Genomic DNA, 19,864 nt, shown 5'->3' on the forward strand with positions numbered 1-19,864 from the left:
CAGGCTCCTTAGTCCCAGTTTAGAGCTCTTTAAAACAGATCATAATAACAAATTTGAACACTTTGTGCATTACAACTAGCCATGGCATGTCTGACATATATAAGAAAATTTTCATGAGGCATAATTTTTATCATGCAGCGTGATGAGGTTGCTAAAAGTAAATACGCTAAATGTATTTCATGACCACAAAATAAAAACACTGTGAGTTTTCAAATTTAACAACATTACATATTCTTACTCAGCCTGTTATTATGGTATAACCAGAACACTGCCTTCTCCCAGGATGTTTTTCAAATTGCTTTTGGGTATTGTTTTGCGTTTTTAAAGAGGAAAGCATTCTAAAAATAGGGTGCTGACAAAATGGCTTGAATTTCAAGAAAAAAAAATCTCACACCTGCTCACTGAGAAATAAATACTCAGTTCAAAAGCATGACATTTAGAATATGTCTTTGGCATAAAATTTAGCTATAGACACCCACTGCTAAAAGATAGTTTGCTTCTAATTCAAAATAAATAGCAGAAACCAGCAATCTTATTTCCTTAATTAAGAATCTGTATGTTCTTCTCGGGAAAAAAACAATTGTATTATTCTGGGTTTGTATTTTGCTTTATTTCTCATTACAACATTTCTAATATGAATAGGGAAGGGTTGACTGTATGACTTACACTTTCCTATCTAGTGGTTTCAAAATCCAGGAATGCATCAATCAACCTAAGGTTAACAGCTAAGGGTTCATGGTTTAAAGGAGAACTGTTCCTGAAGGAGGCTTAAATTTATTAAGGAGATAGAAAGAGACAACTACAAGTAGAAGAATCAATGACTCTTCCAAATGACCTGTGAAACCCAAGCTCCCTGTAGAAACCTGTAACCAGTGGAGAGGAGGAGCCCATCAGAGCTGCTCAGTTATTGCCCCTTCTTTCATTGGAAGAATTTGGAATAACTGGACAGTGATAACCATCAGTCACAAGAACAAATCACTTGGGAATCTATTTTGTCAACACAATGAATATAATCATTTTGGTCTGTCGTAGAGTTATGTGGATTCATTCACTCACACAACAAATATTTGTGGAGCACCTACCATATGCCAGGCACTATTTTAAGAGTTAAGGAAATATTAATGTACAAAATAGACAAAAATCTCTGCCTTGACTTAATGTAGGGGAAAACAAATATTAGATAAATAATATGTATAGTATGAAGAGAAGTGCTATGCAGAAAAATTAAATGGACAAAGAAAATTGAGATTATATGTATGCCTAATACAATATAAGCATTTAAAATCTATGAAAGGATTCTTCTTTTTATTCATAAAAGCTCTGAAAAAGCTTTACTCAGTTTCTGGTCTAGAGTTAAGGAGAAATTACATTTCTTCCTGAGGGAGTAATAATCTTACTATTTCTGAATATAAAAGGGAGTATTTTTATTTATTAAATGTGTCAGTAACTTTATATAAAAATACCTCCTTACATATTGTGAAATGGATATTCTGCCAATTTTATCTGTATAAGAAATGACACTCTAAGAAACTCAAGATCCGGTTCTAATAATTTTTAGTCAGAGCAAAGATTCAAACCTAAATAGCCTAACTCCAAATTCTACCACAGCAAGCTCTTTGTGTTTAGTGTTTAGATTTGGGATGCTAAAGGAGAGAATGAGTCTAGAAGAAAAAGAAACATGACCATTGTTCCCACGAGACCACCCACTCCTGAACACCACCTCCCACCATGAATCGCCTAGCCTATCAGCTTATCTATGTATGTGCAAATTGTTTGATTTTAGGACTCCAAAATCCAAAATGGGTACCTCTCATTTGGTATAAGCTACTGCAAATATATATATATATATATATCATATATAATTATACATATATAATCTTAATTAAATATATACACATATCATCTTAGATTTAGTATTTAGTGACATGTTCATAACCCATTGAGGGTCTAGAGTATCTTTGAAAAGGAACATTTTATTTTGTCCTCAAGACGGATGACAGGTCTCATACTATTTCTTGCTTGAATAACTGAGCATACTATTTACACAAGGATGGTATTGAGACCTCACATGTAAGAAACAGATAAAAACATCCTAACAACGATCATAGTATTTATTTTTTCTTAAAGAAAAATTAAAGCACATGAGTTTATTCACCTTCAAAATAAAATAAACCAAATAATTTTAACCATAGTAAAGAACAAAAGGAAAAAACCTGTAAGTAAAAATCACTGTGAAACATTTCTTTTCAGGTGATTGCATTCCCTTTCCTTGGTCCTCTGCTACCAACTATTTCTTTTCAGTGTAGTAAAAATTCAAGTTTTTAATATATGTAAATCAAACCATCATGATGTCTATCTTAAACTTACATAATTAAATGTATCTTTCTCAATAAAACTAGAAAAAAAAATTTAAAGTCATGTATTACTAAATTAGTGAAAATTCTATCTTAATTCATCAGTCTGACTCTTCATTTGTTCTCAAAGCAACCACACCTGACTTTGTGGTTGTTTATATTATAATCTATCATTTCTTTTGTCCTAGCTGCTCCTCTGAGGTTGCTGTTTCCCTACAGTATTCTAGAAGTGACATGCCACTTGCAGTCAAGGCATCTTGCTGCACATCCACCTTCTCAGTACCCTCTCTGTTCTCCCTACTTTATTTTTTTTTCACTGAAAAATACAGTGCTAATAATAGCACAAAAGAACAATTTTTTAAAATACATTTCCACAACTGCTTCATTTTTGCATACAGTCTTCTACTATATAAAATATTGCTGCTTTGGTTATTTCTGGTTGATATCCCAATGAGATGCCCTACAAGAGTGACCAATAGGAGTTTTAAAGGGTCATTCCCTTATAATTTACATAAAAGTAAAAAAAATGGGTTAAAAACAGTACAAAATTTGAATTAACTATTAAAAGCTAAATGTATGTAAGTGATTTTGTTTCTGATAGGCTACCTTTATTTCAATGTAATGGGAATAAATAGTAGCAGAGGAGATAGGGTTCCAGGAAGGAACATTAAGGCAGGTTCAGAACTATTCGAGGTGACTGTGATAGAAGACGGGTAGGGTAGAAACAAACCATGAACTCTAAAACTTGAAAAAACTGAAACAGATATGCAAGACAATGATTTTTTAGTAGACTTTAAAAGCAATGAGTTATTCATAACAAGAGTATAAAGGACCAGGGGAGAAAATAATAATAATAATGAACAACTATGTACCAGAGACATTTTATGGGGTGGAGTGGGGAATGGGATCAAAAATGGGAGGGGGGAGTGCACTGGACTATGGTGATGGCACATGGGTGATTTGGTGATAGGAAGTCCACAGGGATTACAACTGAGATGGTAAAAGGCACAAAATGACGTAAAAAAAAAAAACTATTCTATTTTTAAAAAGTAATGAGTATCTTAATTTAAAAAATTTAAAGCAAGGAACTAAATGAAAAGAAAAGAATATAGGAAGACGTCCTAACTATGTCTGGAACTCTATATGGAGGTACTTCCAGAGCAAGGGAAAAACTGATCAGAACAGTCTTACAAGAAGAGCCCAAACAGCATAGTATTAAATCTATGACAATCTCTTCAAATAATATATATGTGCATGCCTTTCAGTCGTCCTAATTTGTAACACGTTTGTTCCTTCAGCACATGATCTTGCACACAGTAGACATTTAACACAATTGTTGATTGACTACTGGTAAGATCTCATTTTACAGACTGTACAATGATTGACATGGTGGCATTAGGATAGTTATGAGGTAACTGGGTAAGGAACAGGGGTTCTTAGAGCTTGATCCTTGAAGAAGATTCCTCCTCCCTTACTCCTCTAAGAGTTGACAAGTGCCCCCATGGATTTATTCAGGTCCTTGTTTACTCATACAGTAAAAAATAAAGTAAAATAAAATACTGTTTTTCTGTGCAAGTACTATCTTTCACATTAATTCTCTAATAACTCTCTGCACATCTGTGCAGACTGACACAGTCATTCTTGCTTTACATAATAAGTGAGAATGCTTCATCTATTCTAAGGTCCAGGAGTCTGTTACCAGCATCTCATTATTATAAACAGTAAATGCAGACTTGGACTTATGAACATTAGTATGGCTGCAACTGCCTTCCTAGAGTAAGGTTCATTATAAATATTGACTGTAATTTCCTTTTTTTTTTTTTTTACATCATTTTTCACATTTTTTTTTTCATCTCAATTGTAATCCCCAGGGGTTTCCCATCACCAAATCACCCCTGTGCCACCACCATAGTCCCGTGCATTTCCCTCCCTTCCCCCCCCCCCCGTTTTTGATCCCATTCCCCACTCCACCCCCACAGAATGTCTCTGGTCTATGGTTGTTCATTATTTTTGTTATTTTCTCGCCTGGTCCATTATACTCCTGCTATGAGTGACACCATCCGGTATTTTTCTTTCTCTTTCTGGCTTATCTCACTAAGCATGATCTTTTCCAGCTCCATCCAAGTTGCTGCAAAAGACATGTGTTTCTCTTTTTTGGTTGCTGAGTAATATTCCATTGTATATATGTACCACATCTTTTTTATCCAGTCATCTATTTTGGGCATTTGGGCTGCTTCCATGTTTTTCCAATTGTAAATAAAGCAGCAATAAACATGGGGGTGCTGTAATTTCCTTTTTAATTAAAAAAATAATGTGAACTTGTCCTGCAGCAATATAATCTCAAATTATAGGCCCCTCACCTCCTGGAGAGAGAGAATAGAAAAAAAAAAAAAACCAACCAGCATAAAAATGTGTGATTTAAGTGAAAGTTAAACAAAGAAAATGATAAAAGTAATCTTGTGATAAACAAAGGGTAGGAGAATTGCTATAAACAATAAACCAGTAGGATAGCTAATAAGCTAGTTTTGCAAACAAGATTTGCCCCCTGAAAGCAATAGTGATGACAAATAAGCTTGACCTATGAAATATCTTCAGATATAATGTAATATAGCTCCCATTGCTTATAAAAGAAATGCCATGGAATTACTAAGCATGGTGTTGAACTAACACAGACGCTTCTAAATTACCATTCAAAGGATCATTGCTCTGTATTGTTTTGACAATATTCCTTTGGTGTTCTTAAGCTATACAATTCTATTTGAACTATTTCATAGTAGAAGTCTCAAACTCAAAAACCCACAATGCTCAGGAGAGGTAAATGGCATGGAATGGGTGAAAATCATAATGACTTGTACAATACTACTCTATCTGAAGTTGTCTGCTTTTTACAAGGAACTATAGTGATGGTGCACGGGTGAATTGGTGGTGGGAATTTCATAGGGAAACTATACATTGTACAAAAATGAAGGATGATAATGAATATATTAAAAAATAAAAACAAAGTTGTCAGCTCTTATCAAGTGAGCCACATCTAATTCTTCAACAGAAGTTTGAAATTTACATTTGTATGTTAACACTTTAACACAGGACTGGTTACATCATTTGCTGGGTCCAGTGAAATAAAAAATGCTATACGCCTTGTTCAAAAATATTCAGAATTTCAAAATGGTGACAGCAAAAGATTAAACCAAGTGTAAGTTCTTCTACTGGGAGGGTCCTATGTGATTCTACAGGTTGCAAGCTCATGAAGTCTGCCCTGGAGCTATACAAAACAAACTGAAGATCAGGTTCAGTTCCAGAATCACCTACACTTCCTATTCTAAGGTTCTACATTCTCTCCCCCACTTACTCTTGTCACTCAAAGAATGCAGTTTGCAGTTACAAAATAGCTGGAAGACTTGGAGCATAGCCTACAGCTGAAGAACAGAGAAAAATATTACAAGGGAAACAAAGTCTCCATTGTTCTAAAATCCAACTGGAGAATTCAGTATTAACAGGTATGTGCATGGAGGAGAAATCTGCCTTATTAATCAAAAATATTCAAAGTCTGTGTCTATGGTCAAAATCCTATAAAAAAGTTATATTCTCCTAAAAAGCTTTCCCACTCACAATACTTCCACAGAGTTGAGTATGCACAATTGCTACCAATATTTTGACTCAATTAATTAATATGATTGTATCGAGAAATGTTTACAGTTTGAAATGATATGAATGGACAAGTTTCTAATGGCTGGATGTGTTTGATACACCTACTTTCATGTGGCACATATCTCTACAGCCAGATTTACTGAAACATTCTATTTAAAAAGTTTTCCAGACAGTTTTAAAGGTGAGAAATGTCTTTCAAAAATATGCAAAAAAAAATCTCTTCTTAAATGATCTGCCATACATTTTATATTTCCATATGTCAGATTTATATCAATTGAAATAGATGTACTTTTGATTGATTATAATTATACTTTTCAAAATAACTTAAACAAATTTATCTGTTTGCTTTTCTCTATCCCTATAAAATTTAGTGGAGGTAGAGGTCTATATCTGTGTTTCTTCTTGCTATGTTCCCTGATATTGCCTGGTACATAGTAAATACTCAATAAATATTTGTATGAATTGAATCCATATGATCAAAATAAACCATTACCCACTGATGCTAGAATTGAAAACAGACCAAAAGTAGAGATGTATGACTGAATCACCAAACACTCCAAATTCCACTGTTGTGTGTGTGTGTTTTTTTTTTAATTCCTTAATTGGAATGTATCTCCCATATTCACTGTACCTATTAACTCTGTTATTTTCTGTTTAGATTCTCTTATTCCTGTAGTACATGTAGCCAGGAGCTTAGGGCTCCTTGGAGCAGGCTAGGACAAAGGTTAAATTCTTCCCAGAATCTAGAAAAGGCTAATGAGCTTAGTAGAATAATATTTCTAAGTATTCACCATACTAGAATCAATATCAATGTACTATCAGTGTATGCATTAGCCCCACAGTCAAACAAAGAACAGCCCTCAGAGTCCAATAATGACTGTGGGTGTGGGTAGCTGGGAACGGGCAAGATGATGCAGAGATGACTGTATCAGCTCTCCAAAACACAAGGCTTCCAGGATGTTGCAGAATAGTCATTCTGTACTTTGTTAGAGACAGGAAGTATTATTTGGACTTAGCCACTGACATACCCAGCAAAATGAGACCCCCTCTTTCTTTTTTGTTACCCAAGAGATGGATTCATAGTATACCTTCCTATCTGTAAAAAGAAGTTTCCACTACTATTTCTTGTCTGGTGTTATCAGAGAATGCAAATATTTTAAGTTAACAGAGCACTATGTATGTAGGTGATAACATAGGTACAACAAACTTGAATCATTATTGACTTAGCAAGCCTTGTTTGTAGTACATCTCTGTCATACCCACACTCATTTGTGTAGCATTTCCCATACTCAGATCCTGCTAGAAAAATATGTCTAACAAGGGTAGTAGCAAAAGATGTAAACATCAATTCTGCATTACTGAATCTCTAGGTCAGTGTAGGATCTGACCAAGAGGCACACTCATCCTTGCAGGAAAATTGATCTAAGTGTTATAAAAGAGAATTCAATCTACATACAAAATCTGATTTTCCAATAATGAAAAGTGTGATATAGTGAAATGACTGATCTGTATGGTACACACAGTTAAGATGGCATAAAGCTGACGTGACTGTGAGTAAGTATGTGGGTTTCACAGTCAAATCATTTGGCTTGAAATCCTTATTAACTAGTTAACTTTGTTAGCCTTAGCCTCATTTTGTTAACCTGGCTATGACTTGGTTTCTGTGAAATGTGAATTACAACACTTAATTCATTAAAGTGAGAATGCTGCCTTCTACATCATAACAGCATTACATGAGCTAGTAAGAAATGCACATGCTTATTCCAGTACCTTATACATAAGAACTACTGAATAAATGTAACTATAGTTGTTATTGTGGTAGCTCTGTCATCCATACTACAGCCCAGTTATCCACAAACAGTTAATTTCTTTATAATTTTGTAATTCAGTAAAGAAAGCCATAACCAAAGGCATGTGGAGGAACTTAGCTTCTAGTGAGGCTTCTATGGTCTAAACTTGGTTGCACACTAAATATGGCCTTTGTAATCTTTTGCTCATCACTGGGAAATAAAATTCTTTAAATTCTAGAAAGTTTCAGTCAGACACCAATAAATGCAGCCATACAGCAACCTCTCCCTTCTCACATACACACACCCCTGCCCACCCCATGGGGATATATTAAAACTAAGGTAAACTGAAATAGCCTTAGCCAGTAATTAAGACACACAGCTAATCAGAGAGCAGCACAGGTCGTAGGCCTCTGTGAAGAACCAGGCACCAGGATGACACCTCCCATTAAACTTGGGCTTTATTCTCCTGAGGTAAAGAGAGGATGAAAGCATAAAGTTGGGGAACTATCACTGCGTTTTGAACATTTGTGAGGGCAAGAGAAGATCACAGGTTCCTCTGAACTGGGAGGATATTCTACCAGATAACTACACCAGCCCACACCCACTAGCACCTTTCCCATCCTCACTCAAAGTATGACTCCACTTTTTCTAGCACTGCCTTAAGGAATCTGGCTTCTGTGACTTCCAGTAATTGTACAAATTACCCATGATGAAGCAGCTGACAATACTATTAGACAAAAGAAAGAAAAATTTAGCAAAATAGAAAACTCATTAAAAAGCTTCTTTTGGTTATTTTTACTCCTAGCAAATCATGTTACCAAACAAGTCTTTCTTCATTGTTTTTCCTTGGAAATAGTACTTTAAAAGAATTCTAAAGGTCGCTGAGTGATTTTTTCTCCAGGCTCATAATCCAGCCACTTGACACACCTTCCCTTCCCCCATTGCTATCTAACACTCTTCCCTGTCACCTTAGAGCTTCTGATTTAGCTGTGTTCACACCCAGAAGTCCCAGCAGAGCTTCCTGCTCACATTATGCAACATTAAAAAGGCAGGCAATGAACAATTGATGCTCCTAAATGTTTGCAATAAAGCCAGTCTCAGCTGACCTTTACCATCCCATATAGCTGCAGATCAGCCACATGAGCTTAAAAGACAGAAAGTAGCATGTGTGTGATGTGTATAAACAAACTAATTAAAATCTGAGGTCTTTCATTCCTGCGAGTGCCTAATGGGACCAATATGCTTCACTCTGAAAAAAAAAAAAAAAATCACTCCAAGCTGGCAAGAGGTATTGCTTTTTCTGCTTTCTGTGATATATCTCTTTTGGACTCAAAAAATAACCTAAAAGAATAGGAACTCAGAGGTTGCCTTTCTTTCCTAAAAGACTTTTCAAATTAAAACTATCAATTTAGCAGCACTGAGCCCAAAGACCACTCCCTGATTCCAAGTGGACATATTGATCAATTGAATTGACATGTGCCTCCTCCTTTCTCTCTGAGTAGCAATCAGCGGTACCAGGGAAATTTATTTCATTTCCCAAACAAAAGCCAGCACACTGTTCCTTATCTGATACTGTCTGACCCCATTTTTTAGAAAATAATAACAAATTCACCAAAAGGCAGAGTGAGGAGCTGAAATTAAAACGATACATGTGTATCTGAGTTTCAGAATTAAGTGGAGGTTATGGCTGAACCAGAGATCTGTATTCACCACAATTACTGAGGACCCTACTATTCATTCATTTCACCAGATTCTGGTTAAAGTTAAGCAAAAGACAGCAATACCCTGCCACTTCCAGAAGCTCTCCTCAGTGTTACCCTTCACTGAACTGCCGCAGGGAGACTTGTTACAAGTCAGTCTGCAAACAACTCCAGCTATTTTAAAGACTAGCTAAAGATGGAAAAATATTGTGGCAGTCTATTAACTAACTATTGAAGGGCCTGGGTTGAAGAACTACCATAGAAATCAAAAGGGTCAGTAATGTCATTTGGTATGGCCCATATGTTTTTAATAAATTCTGTCTTGAACATGCAAGAGATCCCTTTTCAAATGAGGCTTATGTCAAATGCTTATTCAGCGTTCATTCTTTACCATGAAGAAACTGAAACCCAACCAAGATAAATACTGAATTTCATACTGCAAATCACTAAATAAGTCACAACAGTCGATAGTGGACCAATTAGCTCTGTCCCATAAAAAAAGGAATATATACACACATATATACATATATCTCTACAAGATTTAAATACTGTAAACTACTTGTTTTAGAGCCTATCTTTTATTTTTGCAATAGAAAAAAATCACCTTATATTTATGAAAAATTCCATGTGAACACTAAAAATAGCAGGCAGAGATGGAACAAGACTAATTCTAGGTATTTTGATTCCTCTATGACTCTTACAGGCCTTTGTCTTAACCCAGCAGCCTGAAAAAAACAGAATTAGGTAAAACAGCCCTTCTTTCCCTAGTCCATTTTAAGCAGACAACATCCCCCATCTCCGCCTTAGCAGATACCGGCTAACCAACAAAACAGCCATGCAATTAAGGCCCAGACATTTAACACTCACCATCTCCTGCTCTCACCGTCCTCTTTTGATGTTTACAGCACATCTGTAAGATGCAATACTAGGAGATGCCTTGTTTGACCTGCTGCATGATGCTGTGACATCAGTTCAGATGATGCAGCTCATTATGGGAAAGACTGCTGTTGCTATGGCAACCGGGATGTGCTAGGAATCCTTGCTGCATTTCCAGTGGAGCCTGAGACAATACGGAAGCCCTGTAAGAAACAGACGATATGCAAAATTTAAGCCAAACGAAGAAGATCCCTCATTGGACTAAAATCCATAGATTTAAAAGGGATTTCCTGAAAGTACTTTGGAAAAAATAAAAATTATCTCCTACTTTACACTGAGAAAAATAATGGTGGTAGGGATGGCATGTAGCTTTAGCACTAAGCAAATAAAACTCAAATGCACAATGTTTTCCCTTAGGCAATTTGATCACTTTATCTTCTCTGGACAACATTATACCATTTCAAAATAAAAAGAATTTTGTTCATTTGTTAAGAAGCAAAAGGACAAAGCAGAGAGCAGGAAAAGAATTAAAAATGGAATATAAACAGCTGAAAAAGTAATTTTAACTTTGAAGTAAACAGGCTTTAACTCTCAAAACATAAGCAAGTTCACATAAGTTTTAATTCACAGAGGACGGGAAACTGCAACCAACAAAGTCTGCCATGATAGTTTCCCCTGAAGCACACAAACCCACAGAATCTTTGCATTCTGAACTCACTTGATAGACCCTCAGATAAGCACATGGAAGGATGTTTAGAATCAAGGAGGGGCATACCTTCCCTTGATCTGCTCAAAAACCCTACCACTCGCAAACAAAATGTAAAAGGGTCTTTTTCTGGACCAAAGCTGGTAGCTAAAAAAAAAAGTGGCAGACATGCTAGAAACTTTCTAAATCACTGACATTCCAACCATGAGGGTTCTGTTTTATTTCACGGCAATGTTATACATAGGAAAAAATTACTCACACCACTCCCCCTCCTCAAAAACTGGAATTGTGTGAAAAGTCACATTTAAACAAGACACAGTAAGCCATTTCTCCAGTTGGCAGAACAAAAGCAAATCTAAAGCAATAATGCCTTTTAGTCCTGAGAAGAAACAAGCACTACATGGCAAGAACTGGGAGCACAGTCATAGATAGAGCAGCCATCTCTTGCATATTTAATACTCTCATGACAGATATAAACAGAATCAAACTGACCTACATCCACTCCATCTTCACAGCTCTAGGGAAGAGGAACATTCTAAAAGACCAAAAGTTAATGAGATGATTATATTGTCCCACCTACTTGAAATTTTATTTTAATATTTTAACACATTTATTTCACAGTACTCCACTCTGCTTTGCCCTACTTGAGATTTTTAAATGGTACCATTAACCAACAGTATGGGGAATGGAGGATGAAATGGCAGCAGGAATTCAGACAGTGCCTTGGTAAATAGGGGCTGATAAAATGCCTGAGAGGTGCCAAATCCCAGCAGGGTGCACTATCAGCTGTGCACAGAGCAGTACTGCCCGATGGTAAGCCAGGATTGTCCTTGCTTTACCTAATGAGGATTTGGGAGACTAAAAGCAAGAAGTGAAACTGCCTGCCAACCTCACCCATGCTCTCAATCACAGGCAGAGCCTGACTCTCACTTTATCTTAGACTACAAGACATACTAACTCCCACTCCACTACAAAGAGCACTTATTTGGGATTCAGAAAATATAATTTTCAAGGCCATTTCCTCTGGTGAGCATCTGTGTGACTTCAGGCCCATCAATTAACCCCTAGGACCTCCAGGCAGGGTTAGCGGCACCACGAACCCCCAAACCTGCCTGCTCTAAATAGGCTCTGGCCATCTACCATCAAGATAAAACATAATATAGTGCATAAGACCTTTAATGGAAAGGAATTTAATACAATTAGTAGGTTAAATAGTTTTCAAATCAAGGACCCATCCCCTTGTGGATAAATGCCCAGCCAAACAGGGCTGGCCCAAAGCAGGGCCACCGAGGTCTGAAATTCTGTCACAAATCGAAGGCACCTTCTGGTGGGGACCCATAAGAAAGGGGCAAAAGGGGCCCAGCACATCTGGGACAGAAAGAGCAAAAGCAAAATCAATAAATACTGCCGTTGTTAACCTTCCCACAGCTCTCTCATCCATGTCTGTTTCAACCAGTCCAAGGCCAAGAAGCAAGTACAGCTTCTTCACATGACTCTCTATCCTCCAGGTCTCCTTCTGGCTCCCTAAACTTCTTTCTTCTTTCCTCCAGTCTTCTCTTCTTTTCCCTGTTCAGCTCTACTTCTCTTGGGTAGGGCAGGGAACCTGGAACCTCTGCTTTTCTGGGGGACTGTGCTATTACAGTTTTCATCAGCAAAATAACAGACTTAGTTGATAACCACTGTTTTCAAGGATTTTTGTTATTAGTGGAATGCTTTCTTATAGTAATACAGACCAAAGTTGGGCTAACCTGGTTGAGGAGAAATAACAAGCACAAAGCCGAGACAGACGAGCTCCTCTCAAACTCCAACCCCCTTTCATCTGCTTCCTGTAAAACCCCTGAAAAAGATGGAGTAGAGGTCATGACTCTGGAATAATATCATCAGCCTTTCCAGAGCTGAAATGCCATGGTTCTATGAACAGGGACAGAGCTGGATAGAATCAGATCTTCTTAGAGTGAGAAGAATCTTGTCAGAAGTCTTTCATTTGTCTGGTGTGAAGAAAGGATGTTTAATTAAATCTGGGTCCAGGCTAGACTGAACTGGCTAAAAAGCTGACCCACAAAATGGTCTCAATTGGCCAAAAAAAAAAAAAAGAAATAGGGGACTAATAAAGCAGGAGCAAGTTAAGGAAGTACTGCAATCAATTACTAATTCCCACACCTCCAATGCTCAGAACAAACTAGATGCCCAACAATTGAGCTCATTTCTGACACTATCCATAGACAGTGGCAGGTTGCACAGGTTAAAGGGTCAGTCCCGCAGGACTGCATGCACGTACGCGTATACATACACACACACACACACACACACACATCAGATGCCCGTCACAAGTCCAGGGCATCCCTATATATCTGACTGGCTGTAGATCAAAGACAACAACTCTTTCCTTGGGCACAATTAGTTTGCTAGAGCAGCTCACAGAACTGTTCTGCAAAACTGAGAAACATTTTACTTTATTAAAGCACTGATTTGTTATAAAAGGACATAACTCAGGAACAGTCAGATGGAAGAGAACCATAGGGCAAGAAAGAGCACAGAGTTTCAATGCTCTCTACAAGCATACCACTCTCCCAGGCTTCCAAACCCTTTCTCCTGGGCTTTTAAGGATGCATGATTAGATAGGCAGTGCTTAAATCATTGGCATGGGCAATAGATTCAAACTCCAGCCCATTTCTCTTCTCTGGAGATTTAGGGGTGGCCGTGAAAGTTCTAATCTTCTAGTCACTGGATTGGTGGTTGGCTCTCCTCACAACAGCCCCCTGTTCTTTACATGATTTAGAGGCATTCTAAGAATCTCTTCAATAGCACAAAAACACATATCAATACATCCCTCTCACAACCTAGGAAATGCAAGAGTTTCAGAAGCTCCATGCTAAAAAAAAAAAAAAGCATGTCCGTAAACATGTGTTAATGAACCTAGGAGTGATTATATCTCTTCAAATTCATGCTTTTGTATTTTTCAGGTAAATATCCAGAAGTGGGATAACTGGGTTACATGGAATATGTATTTTTAAATTTTTTGAGGAATCTCTATAATTTGTTCAGTGACTGCATTTACATTCCCACCAACATTGTGCAAATTTCCCTTCTAAGGGCCCTCCCTGATGGTGCAGTGGGTTAAAGCACCGCACTACGAAGCTAAAGCCACTTCAGCATGAGTTGGATCCCACCACGGAGGTGACCCACATAGTGTGGCAGACCTCTCCTGACCCTCCTGCTGCTCCCCTCAGCAGTGTACCTCGACAGTCAGCCTGTTCTACTCCCCACTCTGTCTCTGATGAATCCTCTCACCACCCCTGCACCTTTGGCCTATACCCCAGTTCTGTATGCATAAATAAATAAATCTTTAAAAAAAAACTTCTCTTCATATCCACTCTAGCACTTGTTGTTTCCTGTCTTTTGGATAATAACCATTCTCAGAGGAGTGAGGTATCTTTTTGTTATCCTTACTCACATTTTCCTAATAATAAGAGATAATGAACATCTTTTCATGTGCTTATTGGCCATGTGTATGTCTGCTTTAGAAAAGGGTCTATTCAGATCCTCTGACCATTTTTTAATCTATTTTTTCATGGCTGGGTTTTATAAACTCTTTGTATACTTTAGATATTAGCCCTTTGTCAGATATGATGAACAAGTATCTTCTCCCATTCCATAGGATGTCTTTTCATTTTGTGGCAAGTGGCAAGTTTTTTCATCATGTAGAACTCTTCCTTTTGATGAAATCCCATTAGCTCATTTTTTGCCAGTGTTCCCCTTTCCATTAGAGGTGAGTTACCGAACATCTCTAAGGCTACTATCCAATTATGTTTTCTTCTATGTATTATTTACAATAGCTAAAACAGGAAACAATGCTAACTGTCCATTGACATATGAATAGATAAGGAATCTGTATTATATAATGCACAATGGAATACTATTCAGCTATTAAAGAAAAGAAAATCCTGCTGCTTTCAACAACATGAATGGACGTAAAGGGTATTATGCTTAGTGAAATAAATTACAGAAAAGCAAATGCCATGTGATTTCAGTCATATGCAGTATATAGAGAAAACAAAGAGATGAACTAAACAAAGCAAAAATAAACTTTCATCAATAAAGACCAATTAGTGGGAAGAAAAGGAATGGGTAAATCACGTGTCTCTGGAGTACATGGAGCAGACCCGTCTTCTCCCAAATGTGCACTGACACACATGAAACTGCAATGAGTAAGGGATAAACTTTTATTGTATTAAGCTGCTGAGATGTGCCTGTAGCTATTATATATAAATGTTCTATGTATAGATGAAAGCATAACAATTTAAAATAGAAATGCATAGTAACAATGTACAAAGAAAATTATGGGGTTTTTTGTTTGTTTTGTTTTTTAAATATTTATTTATTTATACATACAGAACTAAGGTACAGGCCAGAGGTACAGAGTGGTAAGAGGATTCACCAGAGACAGAGTGGGGAGCAGAACAGGCAAATCGATGAAGTACACTGCTGAGGGGAGAAGTGAGCAGGTCCCCCACATGGCCACATCATGTGGATCACCTCTGGGGCAGGCAGGAATCGAACTCATGCTGCAGTGGCTTTAGCTTCTTAGTGCTGTGCTTTAACCCGCTGTGCCACCAGGGAGGGCCCAAGAATATTATGCATTATAATTTGTTGTAAACTATTATAAAATGTTTGTTTCCCTTCTGTGAGCCTTTAACATGCTGACACATATGTTGAGAATTTCCTATGGAGGGAATAAAGCATGCAGTATTTCCTAACTTCTTTCATCATAAAATCCTTTTTGACATGGGCTAATCTTCCATTAGCTGTCCATCCACAGCATGATAAACATGGCTATAAATAACAATGGGCTAGAAACTCCCCCAAATTACTCATTCAGCCTAGACGATACAGAAGAAAAAGTAAAACTTTTCTCATCTCCAGTACAACACAATCTTCCTCCAATGTTTCTCTGCCATACTGAACTGCAACACAGAAATTTAGTGATATTATTATAGATGGAGAAACACTTACAAACTTTTGATTCTGGTCATTTACCCCTACTTATAATTAATAATTATGCCCCAATTGTGTACTCATTTTAATAACAAATGAGTACAATTTTCTAATTACCAGCTCAAGATGTACATATATGTCTTCTGATTGTATTTTAGGGTCTCAAAAAAATCATAAAGTCAATTCTGAAAATGTGGCAGTCCTATTCCTAAGAGTACCATGTGAAAATTTCTAAATCAGAGGAATGTTAGTTATTAGCTGACAACTGTTGTCATGAACTGATAACTTGAAATTAATATTAGTTGATGTCATGGTGAGCCTTCAAATTACCTTGCCAAAATACAATAATTGCATAATTCTTGTTTATTTGAAGTCTGTCTACATGCTCCTGATTGCAGGTGACTTTCAATGTATTCAGGAACTCCAACTATCTTGAGGTTTCTTTCACCTTTCTCTAGAGCCTTAGCATCCCTGGCATTTTCAACAATTGTGTTAAGATGGCACAGGAAAGGTTTTCATGGTTCAGATCTGGAAGCACTATCTGTACATTTACCCACTTGCCATTGGTTAAAATTCAGATAAGTGTCCACACATACTGCAAAGGAAGCAAGCTTTGTGCCAGGAAGAAAAGGAGTCAAGTATAATACAGGTATCCAATCTGAACTTTGTTTCTAGCTTCATTAACATGTACCTGCAATACTACCAGTGGGCCCCTTAAGTGCAACTGAACACTCAGACAACAAAGCTATCACAGCCAACATTTGGCACCAGTTTGCCAGAAGGGTAGCATCTCCTGTGCCCCAGTCTTAAAGCAATCCATGCTGCAGTCCACACTGTACCCAGAAGCTATTCTATGAAGCACCCCCAGCTGACAGCTCAAGAACACGGAGATAAAACACATCAGGCAAGTTTCAGAGTACCTAGATTTAAAAGTATTAGTCCTCACAGGAGCCCATACCTTTAAAACAATTTCAAAACCATAACTTCCATGGTCCTCATAAAAGACACGCCCAGTCACTGGACTTAGAGAACCTCTAAACTATGGCTTCCTGATAGGATTTATAGCTGTTCTCAGTGCAGACCAAGAAGAGTTTATCCCATATTGTTCACTTCAGATATACAGAGAATATACTGGGTAGGAAACTTAGGACCTTTCAGAGGTCCCCTGGGCCAAGGCCATTATTAGATGGAACTCCAGGGTCATGGTCAGACCATGGAAATTTCCCTATTTCCAGGTAACCATATTTATCGGTAAATAGCCATTTTTTTTACCCAAAACAATATTGCCATCAATACTGTTGGCATTTTATGATCTTCACAGTTCTAGAAGAACAGAGTTACAGAGTTAATCTATATCAAATTTTCATGCAGGAAGAAAGGAGGCTTCATTAATCCTCTTCAATCAGTATACTTTGTATACTTTCTGAGAATATTTGGAGTCTAAAACAGTAGACACCAAACTACAGCGGACATCTGTGGCTCTTATTGTTGTTGCATTTTCAATATCCCCTTTACTTTCTTTAGATAACCATGTAAAACACATTACAATAATATGTAAACTTACTTCTTGTGTGACCTAATGTTTGGATTATTATTTTCTCTCAGATATCACCTCTTTCCACAGTCTAACATATATACATTGGATGGGAATCCAATCAAAGAATGAAATATGTGACTCAATCTTAACTCAGTGGTCTGTTACATTCCCTTGACCCACAAAATTAGCTCAGAGATGGGTAATGAAACCCCACTGATGGCAATGAACAATAATGAGACATTTTAATGAGAAATTCAAGTCAGCTATGGTTTTGAATGTAAGAGGATGTCAAAACTGAAACTGTTCTTTCATTTTGCACTAATGAGTCAAGAGTATGTTTAAAAATAAGTCAGCACAAGAGCAGAGCTGAGTTAAAAAACAAACAAACAAAAAATTGACACAGCTTAAGCCAGAAATCAGTCCTATTTACAGGATCCCTTTACTAGTTCTTCAACTGCCTGCGAATCTATAACAATTTCAAAATAAATAAAAAGTTTTTTATCTAAATGAAAAGAAAGAAACAAAGAAATCATCCCTACTCTGGCTTTTTAGGTTATAAGAGTGAAAAAGTCCCTCTTTCTTCCTAAATCAGTATGTTTGGGGATTTTATTCCCAGTAAACAGAGACTTAACTAATCCACAAAACTATCTGAGAAATTGCAATGCACATGTAGGCAGCTTCAGCATGCAGCATCATGGAAGAGAAAAGGAAAGTCTGAATCCTAAAGTAGTACATGAACCTCAGTAATGAAAACCCTTCAAAGGGTCACAGCCATCATCAGTTAGAAAAGGAAGGAAGATGTAAGGCATTAAGGGCTTTTTTGCTTGGCTGTTTCCCAGGTTTTTGACAGTGACTCACACTTTAGTTAGCCTAAGCCCCATTCTCCTGATCTTTCCCAGTAAAATTCCCATCAGTAAAGGTCAAATGTCTCAAAAAGACATTTTAGTGGATGAGTAAACTAATACCTGAATACCTAGATTTAGAAACTGAAGCAGAACTTGGGGTGATTTTGTTCACAGACACTTACACCAAGTCGAAACGTTTCCCCTGCCATCCTTCTGAATTTAATATTTTCTCTTGTCTGATTTACAGAGTTAGTGTTATTTGCTGGCTGCTTCACTTAGATTTAACTCCAAACACATTCAACATAAAATCAAGTAACTTAAATGTGCCAGTGGAAGCATAATTTTACTGCCTTATATAGAGAAAAGAAAACATTCAGGACCAACATAGGAAGCTGGGATTTACCAGCTGATTTAATTCTGCATTAGTTTTCTGGGGTTTTCCTGTTTTAGCATTTAATTTTTCAGCTCAAGCAGACAGTTCTTCTGGATACTAATCATATCTTGTGCTACTTTTGATTTCCCCATAGCCTTTAGATAGGCATAACTAATTCCTTAATAAGGAATTCTTATTCTTAATTCTTAATTCCTATTTTCAAAAAGTAACACTGTTGCCATTGCAGACAAAGACATATTTCCTGGCAGCTTCTCCTCATCATTCCAGAGTATGAGTATTAAAAGATTTTTGTAATATTCACATATATAAATCTTTATTATTTTAGTGCCTAAAATGCCAAAACGAAATTTGCTACTAAAAATGACAAAGCAATCCAGCAGGCAAACACCTAAAATATGTCATCAGAGTCCTCATTTGCATAAAGAAAAGCACCAGTTTTCAAGCAATTTACAAGTGAACCTTATAACAAACACAGCATATCAACCCACACAGTAGTTCAAACTAGACTCTTCCCCTCACCCAAAAACAACTATTCATAAAATATCTATACCACATTTGTAAGTATTCTTCCACATAATCATAAAACAATCTAGAAAAATGGGGTTTTCCAAATAACTCTAACTAGAGAAAGTCATTTGTCTATAGAAAAGTAACAAGTTATATCATGCTTCCTAGGTAAAATTTCTAAAGTAAATAATAAATTAAGTGATTCATATAACAAGTCACAGTTGCTCTAAAAAAGAAAGTTTTATCTATACTGCAAAACTGTTTTTGGTGAATAATACAACTTAATAAGTACACTCTTAAAAATCATCTCTATAGGCCCTCCCTGGTGGCACAGCGGGTTAAAGCACAGCACTGAGAAAGATAAAGCCACTTCTGCATGAGTTCGATTCCCGCCTGCCCTGAAGGTGACACATGGCGTGGCAGACCTCTCCTGGCCCGCCCGCTGCTCCCCTCAGCAGTGTACTTCGTCGATCTGCCTGTTCTGCTTCCCACTGTCTCTGGTGAAGCCTCTC

General features: G+C 37.1%; 1 protein-coding gene across 1 annotated transcript in view; it reads right to left on the bottom strand.

The window, feature by feature from the left end:
• AKAP6 (A kinase (PRKA) anchor protein 6) overlaps positions 1 to 10,438 on the bottom strand; it is a 412,455-nt gene extending 402,017 nt beyond the window's left edge. Inside the window, exon 1 of the mRNA XM_004681951.2 lies at positions 10,360 to 10,438. The gene's annotated coding sequence lies outside the window, so the exon portion shown is untranslated. The remainder of the gene's footprint in view (positions 1 to 10,359) is intronic.
• Between the last annotated feature and the right edge of the window lie 9,426 nt (positions 10,439 to 19,864).

This window comes from Condylura cristata, unplaced genomic scaffold (genome assembly GCF_000260355.1).
Source record: "Condylura cristata isolate star-nosed mole 26May11 unplaced genomic scaffold, ConCri1.0 scaffold00013, whole genome shotgun sequence".
NCBI lineage: Eukaryota > Metazoa > Chordata > Mammalia > Eulipotyphla > Talpidae > Condylura > Condylura cristata.